The 8,417-nt window shown below is 43.4% G+C and overlaps 1 pseudogene; it reads right to left on the bottom strand.

The window, feature by feature from the left end:
* Positions 1–6,971: 6,971 nt before the first annotated feature.
* On the bottom strand, positions 6,972–7,168 carry LOC138990912 (copper transport protein ATOX1 pseudogene; annotated as a pseudogene).
* Positions 7,169–8,417: the final 1,249 nt, after the last annotated feature.

Below are 8,417 nucleotides of genomic sequence, written 5' to 3'. Positions count from 1 at the left end.
TTAAGGGCCTAGATCTGATAGATAGAGTGCCTGATGAGCTATGGAATGAGGTTTATAACATTGTACGGAGACAGGGATCAAGACCATCCCCATAGAAAAGAACTGCAAAAAAGCAAAATGGCTGTCTGGGGAGGCCTTACAAATAGCTGTGAAAAGAAGAGAAGCGAAAAGCAAAGGAAAAAAGGAAAGATATAAACATCTGAATGCAGAGTTCCAAAGAATAGCAAGAAGAGATAAGAAAGCCTTCTTCAGTGCTCAGTGCAAAGAAATAGAGGAAAACAACAGAATGGGAAAGACTAGAGATCCCTTCAAGAAAATCAGAGATACTAAAGGAACATTTCATGCAAAGACAGGCTCGATAAAGGACAGAAATGGTATAGACCTAACAGAAGCAGAAGATATTAAGAAGAAATGGCAAGAATACACAGAAGAACTGTACAAAAAGATCTTCACGACCCAGATAATCATGATGGTGTGATCACTCACCTAGAGCCAGACATCCTGGAATGTGAAGTCAAGTGGGCCTTAGGAAGCACCACTACGAACAAAGCTAGTGGAGGTGATGGAATTCCAGTTGAGCTATTCCAAATCCTGAAAGATGATGCTGTGAAAGGGCTGCACTCAATATGCCAGCAAATTTGGAAAACTCAGCAGTGGCTACAGGACTGGAAAAGGTCAGTTTTCATTCCAATCCCAAAGAAAGGCAATGCCAAAGAATGCTCAAACTATCGCACAATTGTGGCCACAGGACTGGAAAAGGTCAGTTTTCATTCCAATCCCAAAGAAAGGCAATGCCAAAGAATGCTCAAACTACCACACAATTGCACTCATCTCACACGCTAGTAAAGTAATGCTTAAAATTCTCCAAGCCAGGCTTCAGCAATATGTGAACCATGAACTTCCTGATGTTCAAGCTGGTTTTAGAAAAGGCAGAGGAACCAGAGATCAAATTGCCAACATCCGCTGGATCATGGAAAAAGCAAGAGAGTTCCAGAAAAACATCTATTTCTGCTTTATTGACTATGCCAAAGGCTTTGACCGTGTGGATCTCAAGAAACTGTGGAAAATTCTGAAAGAGATGGGAATACCAGACCACCTGATCTGCCTCTTGAGAAATTTGTATGCAGGTCAGGAAGCAACAGTTAGAACTGGACATGGAACAACAGACTGGTTCCAAATAGGAAAAGGAGTACGTCAAGGCTGGATATTGTCACCCTGCTTATTTAACTTCTATGCAGAGTACATCATGAGAAACGCTGGGCTGGAAGAAGCACAAGCTGGAATCAAGATTGCCAGGAGAAATATCAATAACCTCAGATATGCAGATGACACCACCCTTATGGCAGAAAGTGAAGAGGAACTCAAAAGCCTCTTGATGAAAGTGGAAGTGGAGAGTGAAAAAGTTGGCTTAAAGCTCAACATTCAGAAAACGAAGATCATGGCATCTGGTCCCATCACTTCATGGGAAATAGATGGGGAAACAGTGGAAACAGTGTCAGACTTTATTTTTGGGGGCTCCAAAATCACTGCAGATGGTGATTGCAGCCATGAAATTAAAAGACGCTTACTCCTTGGAAGGAAAGTTATGACCAACCTGGATAGCATATTCAAAAGCAGACATTACACTTTGCCAACAAAGGTCCGTCTAGTCAAGGCTATGGTTTTTCCAGTGGTCATGTATGGATGTGAGAGTTGGACTGTGAAGAAGGCTGAGCGCTGAAGAATTGATGCTTTTAAACTGTGGTGTTGGAGAAGACTCTTGAGAGTCCCTCGGACTGCAAGCAGATCCAACCAGTCCATTCTGAAGGAGATCAGCCCTGGGATTTCTTTGGAAGGAATGATGCTAAAGCTGAAACTGCAGTACTTTGGCCACCTCATGTGAAGAGTTGACTCATTGGAAAAGACTCTGATGCTGGGAGGGATTGGGGGCAAGAGGAGAAGGGGACGACAGAGGATGAGATGGCTGGATGGCATCACTGACCTGATGGAAGTGAGTCTCAGTGAACTCTGGGAGTTGGTGATGGACAGGGAGGCCTGGCGTGTTGTGATTCATGGGGTCGCAGGGAGTCGGACACGACTGAGCGACTGATCTGATCTGATCTGATTCTGTCTCTTCATAGAGTGTATTTTTAGCTTTTGTTTCAAGGTTGGAGGGTGGGGGAGGGCATGTAAGCTTTTGTTTGGAAGGATCACAGTTTTTTGTTTTTTTTTTCTTAAGCCCCAGCCCTTGTTTTACCCTTGCATTGGTGACTTTGGGATTGTCCCAGTTCTGATCTCTTGAACATGTTTTCAAGATGTAGCTTCACTTCTAGCACTTTTAGCAACACTCCTTCACCCTGCCTTGTCCCCTTAACCAATTCATAGTTAATGAGAAGACTGAATAACTAAGACTTGGGGACAGTCACTTATCAAAGGACATACTGTCATGTATGGATGTGAGAGTTGGACCATAAAGAAAGGTCAGGGCTGAAAAATTGTTGCTTTTGAACTGTGGTGCTGGAGAAGACTCTTGAGAGTCCCTTGGTTAGCAAGGAGATCAAACCAGTCCATCCTAAAGGAAATCAACCCTGAATACTCTTGGAAGGACTGATGCTGAAGCTCCAGTAGTTTGGCCACCTGATGCAAAGAGCCAATTCATTAGAAAAGACCCTGATATTGGGGAAGATTCAAAGCAGCAGGAGAAGGGGGCAAGAGAGGATGAGATGGTTGAATGGCATCACCAGCTCAATGGACATGAGTTTGAGCAAGCTCCAGGGGATGGTGAAGGACAGGAGAGCATGGCATGCTGCAGTTCATGGGGTCACAAAGAGTTAGACACAACAGTGATTGAACTGAACTGAACTGATAAAAACTCAAATTACAGCACTAAAATTAAGTAGTTATATCAAACAAGAATAAGAATGTTCCCCCAAAGTGGAACAATTTGGGTGTAGGTAGTTTAATTGGGAGGCAGCAAGAAAGACAGAAAAGGGAGAAAGGTAGGACAGGAGGACAAATCAATGGCATATTATCAACAGGAAACAGGGGTCATTCGTGTAAAGACCACTCTCAGAAGGATGCAAAATACCTCCCATAGCAGTACTCATGGAAGCTGGGAGGCTGGAGTACTTACCAGTGATTCCATTCGTCACTGATTGAAGGTTTCTCCTGATGGGGAAATGCAAATTCTTCTACATTCTAGGGAGCTCCAGGAAGGCCTAAGAAAGCCGAATGTAGAAAGACACGTGGCTGTGTCCTGGGTTAGGCTGCTCTGTGCACAGCGTAAGTCAGCACTGTCTCAAAGGTGAGCCAGGGGACTGCGATGCGGGCACCAGAGGAGTCTGCTACAACTTGTCATGACCCATGGTTTCCCTATGAGTTTCTGAAGTTGTGAGCAAGCAGCCATGTTACATGACTAGCCAAAAAAAAAAAAGAAATGAGTATGCATAAATACAATAAAATAAGTATATTGAATAGTCTGTGCTGACTTTTTAAATTACAAAAATGTTCTCTGAGTAGAGTGTGTGTGTGTGTCTACATGATAAACCTATGAAGGTACTGTGTTTGTTCTTTTTTTATTCTTATTCTTTTTCCTTTTAATTCTTTAATTTTTTTTTTTTTTTTGCCACTCCATGCAGTTTGTGGTGGAGAAGGCAACGGCAACCCACTCCAGTACTCTTGCCTGGAAAATCCCATGGACAGAGGAGCCTGATGGGCTGCAGTCCATGGGGTCGCAAGAAGTTGGACACGACTAGGTGACTTCACTTTCACTTTTCACTTTCCTGCATTGGAGAAGGAAATGGCAACCCACTCCAGTGTTCTTGCCTGGAGAATCCCAGGGATGGGGGAGCCTGGTGGGCTGCCGTCTATGGGGTCGCACAGAGTCGGACATGACTGAAGTGACTTAGCAGCAGCAGCAGCAGTTTGTGGGATCTTAGCTCCCCGACTAGGGATTGAACCTGCGCCAGTACCGTGGAATCCAAGATCCTAACCACTAGGCCATCAGGGGACTCCCAGGACTGTACTTCTCATGTTCTTTGTTTGTTTGCTTGTTATTTAATTAATTTTTCTTGAAGTATAGCTGCTTTACAACACTGTTAGTTTCCACTGTATAGCAAAGTGAATCAGCTATATCTATACATATATCCCATCCTTTTGGGATTTCTTTCCCATTTAGGTCACCACACAGCACTGGGTTCCCTTAGTTATACAGTAGGTTCTCATTACTTATCTATTTTATACACAGTATTAATGGTATATGTATGTCAGTCCCAATCCCTCAGTTCATCCAGATGTTCTTATTTGCAGAACAGATATAGAGACACAGACGTACTTCTCGTGTTGATACACTGATGTCCCGTTCTGGCAGATGTGGGTGGAATGGGGTAGGACATTACGAAGGACAAGGGAATGTTTTCTGTGACTTTGGTCATTTACTCCCTGCTTCAGATTTTTGTGGCTCCTTATTGTGAGGAAGTATACTAAAGTAATTAAATGTTTGGGTATTGGGTCAGTTTTGGGACTATTTGAACATCAAAATAGATGAATATGGTAATGGACTATAATTTTGTGTTCTAGGACTCCCAAGATCATCCTTATATTCAATGATTTGCTGCAAGAACTCACAAGGCAGTGAAGTTGCTACACTGATGGTTACAGTCAGTTAAGATGAAAGGATATAGATTAAAATCAGCAATGGCAAAAGGCACATAGAACAGATATAAGCAAGGGAGATGAGGTAGAGCTTGAAGTTGTGCTCTCCCAATGGGGTCCTGGCGGACATTCGTCACATGAAGTACTGCCAATTAGGGAAGCTCACTTGAGTCTTGATGTCCTGGGTTTTGCGGGGAGGTTGTTCACATAGGTGTGGCTGACTCCCTGGTGACTGATCTTAATTCCCTAAACCTTCAGGAGGTCAAGCTGATACTGTGTGGTCCAAAGCCCCCACCATAAATCACACTGTTAGCATTACTCACTGGTGTGGTCCAAGACCTCGGGTAAATAAAACCACTCTTAACAGGCAGGACATTCCAAGTGCTTAGAAGTTATGGCTCTGGAACCCGGATGCTAAGTCGCTTCAGTTGTGTTCCATTCTTCGTGATCCTATGGACTGTAGCCTGTCAGGCTCCACTGTCCATGGGATTGTCCAGGCAAGAATACTGGAGTGGGTTGCAATGTCCTCCTCCAGGGGATCTTCCCAACTCAGGGATGGATCAAACCTGCATCTCTTATATCTCTTGCATTGCAGACCGATTCTTTATTGCTGAGCCACCAGGGAAGCCCCTGGAGCCTGGTGAGGGCCAAACCTTTCTTTGGAATATATAACATTTAGACAACCTGAACCTGCTGAGTTCATTCTGCACAATGCAAATCCACTGAGTAAAAAATAATTCATGAATTTATACTGAAATGGATAAACAGATAGATGGGTTGATAAACAGGAGATAAGGAAAAGTTCCTTTTTATAGAAGAATGGTAACTAATGATTATGAAAGAAAAGATGGATTTAGAAAAATCACAGTTTAGTAACCATAATAATAATTGCTTCAATCAAGAATCATCAGGTGGACTTCCCTGGTGGTCCAGTAGTTAAGACTGCACGCTTTCAAAGCATGCAGTCTTAACTACTGCAACGATCCCTGGTTGGGAAAGTTCTGCATGCCATGTGGCTAAATAAATAAAGGTCAACAAAATTGAATATATCACTTTTAAAAAATGACTGTAGAAGTGTGTGCATGTGTGATTACATTTTTAAAAAGTCACCAGTGGATGCTATGGTGAGTTGATCGGTGGTTCCCCCAAAGATGTGTCCCTCTACTAATCCACAGAACATGTGAATGAGACCTTATTTGGGAAAAGGGTCTTTGGTGATGTCATTAAGTTAAGGATCTTGAAATGAGATCACGCTGGATTAACCAGGTGGGCCCTAAATCCAAAAATAAGTGTTCTTATAAAGGACGGAGGAGAAGACAGACATAGAGAATGTGAAGACAGAGGCAGAAATTAGAATGAGGGAGCCAACCTAAGGAATGCCCCAGAAGCTGAAAGAGGCAAGGAAGAATTCTCCCCGAGAGCCTCCAGGGGAAGCACACAGCCCTGTAGACAGCATGATTTGGGGCTTCCAGAATAGTGACACAAAAATACCTATGGCTTTAAGCTACCCAGTTTGTGATAATATGTTGCAGCTCTCATAGGAAACTAATAGAGATGCTGAAACCAGAGGTGAAGGAATGATGCTTTGGGAGTTTACAGCCTTAAAGTACCAACAAAATATTACTATTAAAGAAAATATAGCCACTCTTTAGTGGAGATAGGAGCCCCTCGTGGCTCAGACAGTAAAGAGTCTGCCTGCAGTGCGGGAGACCTGGGTTCGATCCCTGTGTTGGGAAGATACCCTGGAGAAGGAAATGGCAACCCATTCCAGTATTCTTGCCTGGAGAATCCCATGGACGAAGGAGCCTAGCAGGCTACAGTCCACGGGGTCCAAAGAGCGACTTCACTTTCCCTTCACTTTCACTTTAGTGGAGATACCTGGCAGTAGCACTTTAACCAAGCTTATTGGGTTCAGCAGTCAAATATAGCTGGTTTGAAGCTCCACTTGTATTAGCGTCAATTTATATTAGTTTACATGATTTGGGCAGTTAACTTCATTAAGCCTCAATTTCCTGTAAAATGGAAATAATAATAATCAATACCCACAGTGTAAGAATATTTTGAGGATTAAATACAGTTACAGATATACTATAGTTTATAGATAAACTATAAAAAGCCCATAGCACAGGACCCAGCACATTCATATTTAGTACATATTGGCTACACTTTTTTTTCTTCCCCAGCAGAAGCAGCTGGACTTTATTGCAGGAGAGCTCCAGAGGAGCAGGGTAAGTGAGGGTCTCTGCAGAACTCCATTGGCTGAGCAGGACTGACAGGTCTTAGATCTGTGTGGAAGACAGGAGAGGATCTATTCTGCAGGTTGGACACCCAGGCCCCCTCTACTTGGGACCAAGGTAGGAAACAGCCTCTCCTGTTTTCCCCAGGGTCTTCAGCAGAGTGTCCACACTATGCTCAGAGGTGATGCAAAGCGTCTTGTTGGACAGGTCAATGTCAAACTGAACTCCTCCTAGCTCGTTAAGGATATGAGTGACGCATTAGCGCAGGCTTCACAGGTCATGTCCCCGGAGAACTCATGCTTTGTTGGAACTGAAGAGGTGGCGGCAGTGGCATTGGCTTTCTGGTTTTCTATATTGGTTATTCTGATGAAAGTAAAAGTGCAAGTGTTAGTTTCTCAGTCTTGTCTGACTCTTTGAGACCCCATGGGCTGTAGCCTGCCAGGCTCCTCTGTCCATGGAATTCTCCAGGCAAGGATACTGGAGTAGGTTGCCATTCTCTTCTCCAGGAGATCTTCTGCTCTAATTTACAGAATGAGGTTTAAATTTCCTGTAACCTATTCAGGGAGATAAAAGATATCATTCAATGATCGACTTGATCAGACCACACCCCTGTCTTTCCAGCCCATACTTAAAGTGGGCTCTAACCCCCCGACCTCTTGGTCTCCAATTATTCAACCTGGCTTCTTCCAGACCCCTATCAGCTAAACTATAGTCACAGAGCTCAAGAGATCATCTAATTCATAGCTCAGACCACTTCCTCTACCTGCAAAACTGATGATCAAGTAGGCTTCCTGAAACTCTGCTCACTGGAAGGAATGTGACTCATCGCTGTCTTTCAATGACATCTGTGGCTTCCAAAGAAGCAGGTATAAATGCAGCTTTTCTGACCCCATTGCTGTTTCCCTGGAGCGTAAGACAAGCAACAGAGATAGCAGCCAAGGATGGTTGATAGGATCTAAGCCTCAGAGAAAATGACAGTGGGGCTCACTTCATTTCTGATTGTTTTTTTTTTTTTTTTTTCTGCAGGATCTTAGTTCCTTGACCAGGGGCTGTGGCCACGAAAGTACCAAGTCCAAACCACTGGACCATCAGGGAACTCCCTCATTTCTGATGTCGTAATTTAATTTCTGATGTTGACCTAAGAGAGTGAAATCAGTTCTCCCCCAGCAAAAACAGGATTATAGTTCCCCCTCCCTATGCCAGAAGAGAAAGGAAAAATGGAAGATTAAGACCCCCCCAATCAATCCAACTTGACCACAAAACTTGACCTTCTTGTATCTTTCTAAATAATGGTTAGTCTTTTTGTAACATTAGAATATATGGACTTACTGACTACATTTCAAATATGTCAACCCCCAACACTGCATTTCCCCACAAGCTAAAAAAACAAGGCTGCCTCAGTGGAGATACAGTTTCATTACTTCCTCCCGCAACTGAATGCCTCTATTAACCTAAAACAATCTGAACCCCGGGCTTCAGCCTCAACAGCAGAATGAAGGTGATGAACTACTCTAAGCTTCCTACCAGTTTAAATACATGGCGATTTTC

The sequence above is a fragment of the Bos mutus genome, chromosome 15 (assembly GCF_027580195.1).
Source record: "Bos mutus isolate GX-2022 chromosome 15, NWIPB_WYAK_1.1, whole genome shotgun sequence".
Taxonomy (NCBI): Eukaryota; Metazoa; Chordata; class Mammalia; order Artiodactyla; family Bovidae; genus Bos; species Bos mutus.
The sequence above is the reverse complement of the archived record's forward strand: the minus strand, read 5'-3'. Positions and strand labels throughout refer to the sequence as shown.